A 5,922-nucleotide genomic window follows, 5' to 3' on the forward strand; every position below is an offset into this window, starting at 1 on the left:
CCTACTCGGGTTAGCTGATGATTGAATAGGGGCAGCTGTAACACCTCAAAATTTGCCCTCCTCATTCATGCATTCATTTAGCATTTCATATTGCATTTCATCATGTCAATCAGAATTAGATCCGAAAAAAAAAAAACGAAAAAAAAAAACGAAAAAAAAAAAGAAAACAAAAAACGAAACGAAAAAAAAAAGAGAAAAAAAAACGAAAAAAAAAAATTACAAAAAAAATAAAAATAATAGTAATAATAATTTTTTACAAAAATAAATAAATAAATAAAAAATAATAATAAATAAATAAATAAAATATAATAAAAATTTTTGGACTTGGGTCTCTCTCATTTGAGCCCACAAAACCATGAAATTCAGTCTATAAATACCAAGGCTTCACTTGAGAGAACACAAAACAAAGGGGGATTTTGAAGAGAAGCAAAATACTCTGAGGTTTCCTTAGAACAAAACCCTGAGGAAAAAGATAGTGAGAGAAGACCTAACGGAGTTCAGAGCAGCCTCCAAACCCCGAAGGGAACTTAACTACACATAATCACCTCTGCCTCACATAAACCCTGAAGATTGTTTTGTAAACCTCACGGGTGCAACTCAATTTCAATCAAGCTCTCCAATCAGGTTTGCCATTATTCCCATTACCTTTGCCCATGGGTTTAATATGTATATGAATGTATCAACAATGCCTTGAATGTTTAACCGTTTAATTTTTGAGTGTATGGCACAGAGTTTGAGTTTTTCTGAAACCATACTGTTATTCATGAAAAAAATGCTTATGGTGTTTCACTAACCCTTTTGTTAGGTTTTTGTGAGGGCTCACATGACTTTTGCAGGGATAACTTGCGTGGTTTCCCACTTTATTTGTGGGATAACCCCTGGAGGTTCATTCCGATTACCCGTACTGACTCACTTTTCTTTGATGGCATTAGCTTAGAAGGATCTCAGGGTTTCCCATTCCTCTAATTGTTGTTACTTCGGATCTTTATCCGCGTGGTACTTTTACATTTTTCCCGCATTTTACTGCTTTCCTAGCTGGAAGACCTCGATAGGAGGCAATGTTTTGTGTTTACCTCAAGATACATGTTTTGTGTTTTGTATTCATATCCCTGCAGGTAGCGTGGTTCCTTCGTCAAGGACTGCCTTTTTGCCCTCGAGCATCCCAAACCCTAAAACTCAAAGCAACACGTTAACTCCTTCTACTACAGGCGAGTAAGTCTCCAAAGGTCGAGCATCCGGTAGATTGCGTAGTGACGTCGTTCGTCCAAAACCCAATCCATAACCCCGTAGTTAGCCGAACTACGTTTTGCTCTGATTCTCAGGCCAGATGAGATACGTAGGCATAAGACGCGATGTCTTAGCGAGCACACATCCCCCAACCCATAGGTCAGCCGAGCTACGAAGACTCTGATTCTCATATTCAGATGAGATACGTATGCAGTGGATGCGACATCCGCGCGAGTCATTTTCATTTAACCCTTTTTTTGGCAAACAGCACAAGATAAACCCACACCCTTTAGACAAGAACTACAAAAGTGGATCCCGTAGAGTACTACGGATGCGTAGGGGTGCTAATACCTTCCCTTCGCATAACCGACTCCCGAATCCAAGATTTGGTTGCGAGACCCTGTCTTGTCCTTTCCTTTTTCAGGTTTACTTCGAGCGTTTCCTTTCCCTCCCTTGGGATAAATAACGCACGGTGGCGACTCTTCTGTCTTTTTCTTTCGCCGGTTGTTTTTTTTTTGCACTGTATTTTTCAGGTTGCGACAGTCCTTCTCTGACTCCCTCTTCTAGACGCATCCCCATGTTCACCATCTCGGTGAAGTCAGAAGGAGCGCTAGCAATCATCCGCTCATAATAGAATGAACTCAAGGTCTTCAGAAAGATCTTGGTCATTTCCTTCTCTTCCAGCGGAGGCACAATCAGAGCTGCCAGCTCTCGCCACCTCTGGGCGTACTCTTTGAACGTTTCCTCATCCTTCTGGGACATGGCCCTTAACTGATCCCGATCGGGAGCCATATCCACATTGTATTTATACTGCTTGACGAAGGCTTCGCCAAGATCATTGAAGGAACGGATGTTCGCACTGTCCAAACTCATATACCAACGCAGTGCGGCACCAGACAGACTGTCTTGGAAGTAATGGATGAGCAGCTGATCATTATCTGTCTGAGTTGATATCTTCCTGGCATACATGACCAGGTGGTTGAGAGGGCAAGTGTTCCCCTTGTATTTCTCAAAGTCAGGGACCTTGAATTTCATAGGAATTTTCACACCGGGAACCAAACACAACTCGGCAGCAGACTTGCCAAAGAGATCCTTTCCTCGAAGATTTTTCAATTCCTTGCGCAGCTCAAGAAATTGATCATTCATCACATCCATCTTCTCATGAACATCTGGCCTTCAAACGGATCAGAATGATAGATGGTGCCGTTGACCCTAGGAACGGTATGCACGACAGGAGGAGGAACAACAAGGACCGGGCTAGATGCCGGCATAGAAGCAAACGTTGGAGCAGGAATATCAGGCATAAAGTTGGGAGGCATCCCCCACGGAAACCCGGTTGGCATGGCTGTTGAAAAATGTGCACTGGCAGCAGGCACAGTTGAGGAAACAATCTCAGAGATGACTGTCCTCTGGGGAGGAGTTGAAGGTGGTGGAGAAGACTGGCTCTGGGCAGCCAGGAACGATTCCATCAAAGCACTCAGTCTGGCGACTTCCTCTTTGAGTTCACGGTTCTCTTGCTCTAGATGATCCATCAATCTGGAAGAGTTGGCTCTGGTGTAGTACCGGTGAGTCAGCTTGTCTTCAAAATAAATGAAGAGCACAGAGTTAGACCACAAGACCAGAAGCTGAGAACAACACCTGCTTATGCATATGATGCATGCAATGCTTGTGAATATGATTTGTTTTTTATTTCAAAGGAACTATAGGGTTTTATTTGCAAATTTTTGAAATATTAAGCATTTTATCGCATATGGAAATATCTCATCATATATATCAGGAGAAAGAAGTACAACATTGTCAATCATATTACAAGAGAAAAGGAAAATAATCATCCTATGGATCCCTAGAAGCTCGGGACACCGGAAGATAAGCTGCACGAAGTCTCTTCACTTCTCTCTCGTAAGCTGCCTCCATATCCGCCTTCTCTTTGGCGAGTCGATCATACCTCCTTTTCCATAATTTAGAAGACTGAGGAAGTAGAGAAGTCTATGCATCATCAGGATCATCAATGACCTGGTGCTCGAGGAACTCTATCAAAGCGTCCTTCTCCTTAATCTGCTGAAGCAACTCGTCCCTTTCACGGATCCAGGCACGTGATAAGTCTTCGTCTCTCAACTCCTCTACTCCTTGGTTAGGGAGGGTTGAAGGCCCAACCACAACCAAAGGTGTAGGTCTCGGATAATCGTAAGGCATGAGATACTCAGATGCTCTCTTCCTTACCCAAGCAGTGTAAGGCTCCAAAGCGATGAAATTCTTAGGACCCAACTCATTCCTGCCTTTCTTATGGACTTTGCGCCAAGCGCGAATCATTCTGCCTTTCAAGTCTTGGGGATCTTTACCCTCCTGAAAGAACACACCCTCTAACAAAATGTTATTAGGTTTATCCTTTAGGGGGAACCCAAGCTGACGACGTGCTAAAACAGGGTTGTAGTTAATCCCACCACATGTACCAAGAAGAGGCACATTGGAGAATTCACCACAAGAATCGGTAATCTACACACCATCATACACACGGTTATACCAAGAGATATCATCATTAGTGAGAGACATAAGTCTCGTAGACCACCGTAGACATCCCTTGTTCTCCTTGAAGGCGACCGTCTGAGGTAAGTGAGAAATAAACCACTTATACAACAGAGGCAAACAACACACAATAGCGCCACCACCCTTTGCATTCCTCAGATGCAAAGAGAAATAGGTATCACCCAACAGAGTCGGAACGGGATTAAGAGCAGAGAAGATCCTAATAGCGTTCACATCCACAAATTTGTCGATGTTGGGGAACAATACCAACCCATAGATGAGAAGTACAAATATGGCCTCAAAGGCATCCTCACTCATGGCCTTCCCATAAACAGTAGCTTGAGCAATGAGGAACTCAGAAGGGAGACCTTGAATTCCACCTTTGGTAGTCATATGCGCACTAATCAGGGATTCATCTATGTGCAACATGTCTGCTATCTCTCGAGAAGTAGGAATACTCTCCAAGCCACTGAACGGCACCTGATCCAGAATAGGTATACCCACCAGATAAGCATACTCCTCAAGGGTAGGCAACAGCTGAAAATCCGGAAACGAGAAGCAACGGTACAGAGGATCATAAAACTGCACCAATACGCTCATCAACCCTTCATCCACCTGAGTAGTCAGAAGAGGAAGAAGTTTCCCAAAACGAGCTTTGAAACCCAAGGGATCTAGTACATAGGATGTCGATTCCTTAACTCTTTCAAATCAGGTTGTCTGAAACTGTACTTCTTTGTATTCCTTCTTTATCTTTCCATGTCTGAAAATTTTGCAAATAAACCCCTTAAGTTCCTTGAAAATTTTCTTTTTTATCTGATGATATGGATGCAGATGAATGCATAAATGCATGAATGCAACAATCACACTCAAGGATCAAGCAAAGCACACCAAACAAAGGTCATGAGATGGCTCATATTATCCTTAATATCAATCATCCATTTTGGTGGATTATGGTTTACACCTTATCAACACCCAAGTTCCATTGATATTAAGGATGTATGAACGAATCAACCATGAATCAAGGGTTTGTTGCGAGTCACGAGCATGGAGTCTTGGTTAAGAACCACCCAAAGGGAGTGTACTAGGGTTTAAACCTGCCAAGCATGTTCTACCAGAGGTTCCCATAGTCATCATCCCATCTTTCGAATATTATCGGAGAAACAACTACTCGTATTCCAAAAATATTCTCAAGAGAGACTCTTATGAGTGTAGTATCGCGTAACAATCGTATCAAATCTTACATTTGAACGACCTCCGCACTACGTCCTAAAAATAGGCCAAGATGGGTTTGGTAAACTAAGGTCCTTGGCTTCTAAGGTCTATATTGGAAAGAGTAATGTCTAACCACAACTTACTTGTGTGACATTATTGATCCCAACATGACCTCCACCAAGTGAATGGACTCGCAATTCAACTTGCTAAGGAATAACTCCACACAAGTCGAAGAGACTACGCCATTCTCCTATCCTAAGTGCACTCGAGTTCGGGTACAGAAATCGTCTCACAAAGATCACCAAGCACACAAGCAATTGATATATCAAGCAAATCAAGCATTACAAACAATACAGTAATCCCAAATTGCACAAAAATATGTCATAAACAATATAATACAACAAGTGTGAAAAGTTGGCAAAACCCACCAGGGAGATTTAAACTCCTCCCCAGCAGAGTCGCCACTTTTTTGTAGCAGTGTATTCATTACCATTGGATATATTGACTAAATCCAAGGTAAATCATACAAAGTCGAGTCGCCACCGCACTTCTATTTATCCAAAGGAAAGGTTAGAAAGCGAACAAAAACCTAAAAGTTTTACAAACAAAACTAGTAAAAGAAGGTCAGAGATCTGGGTAAGGGGGTTGGTTATGCAATGGGAAGGTGTTAGGCACCCAATGCATCCTAGGTACTCCTAGGGAGCCCTTTTCACGCTTGTTGCAAAAGGTTATTGTTTATGAAAATATTTTGTGCAAACATGATTGAAGAGATGAGAAAAGAATATACAAGTTTATTTACATTTTGTGTTTGGATGGATGAACCCATTGCCTACGTACCCTCTTATGAAAAGATTAGGATCAAAACCTCGTAGTTCGGGTAAAAGATTTCAAAACAGTGAGTGGATTGATTGGTCCAAAAGCCCTAAGGTCTTTTGTTATCAAAGGGAGAAAACTCGACCT

This window comes from Lathyrus oleraceus, chromosome 2 (assembly GCF_024323335.1).
Source record: "Lathyrus oleraceus cultivar Zhongwan6 chromosome 2, CAAS_Psat_ZW6_1.0, whole genome shotgun sequence".
In the NCBI taxonomy this organism is placed as follows: Eukaryota; Viridiplantae; Streptophyta; class Magnoliopsida; order Fabales; family Fabaceae; genus Lathyrus; species Lathyrus oleraceus.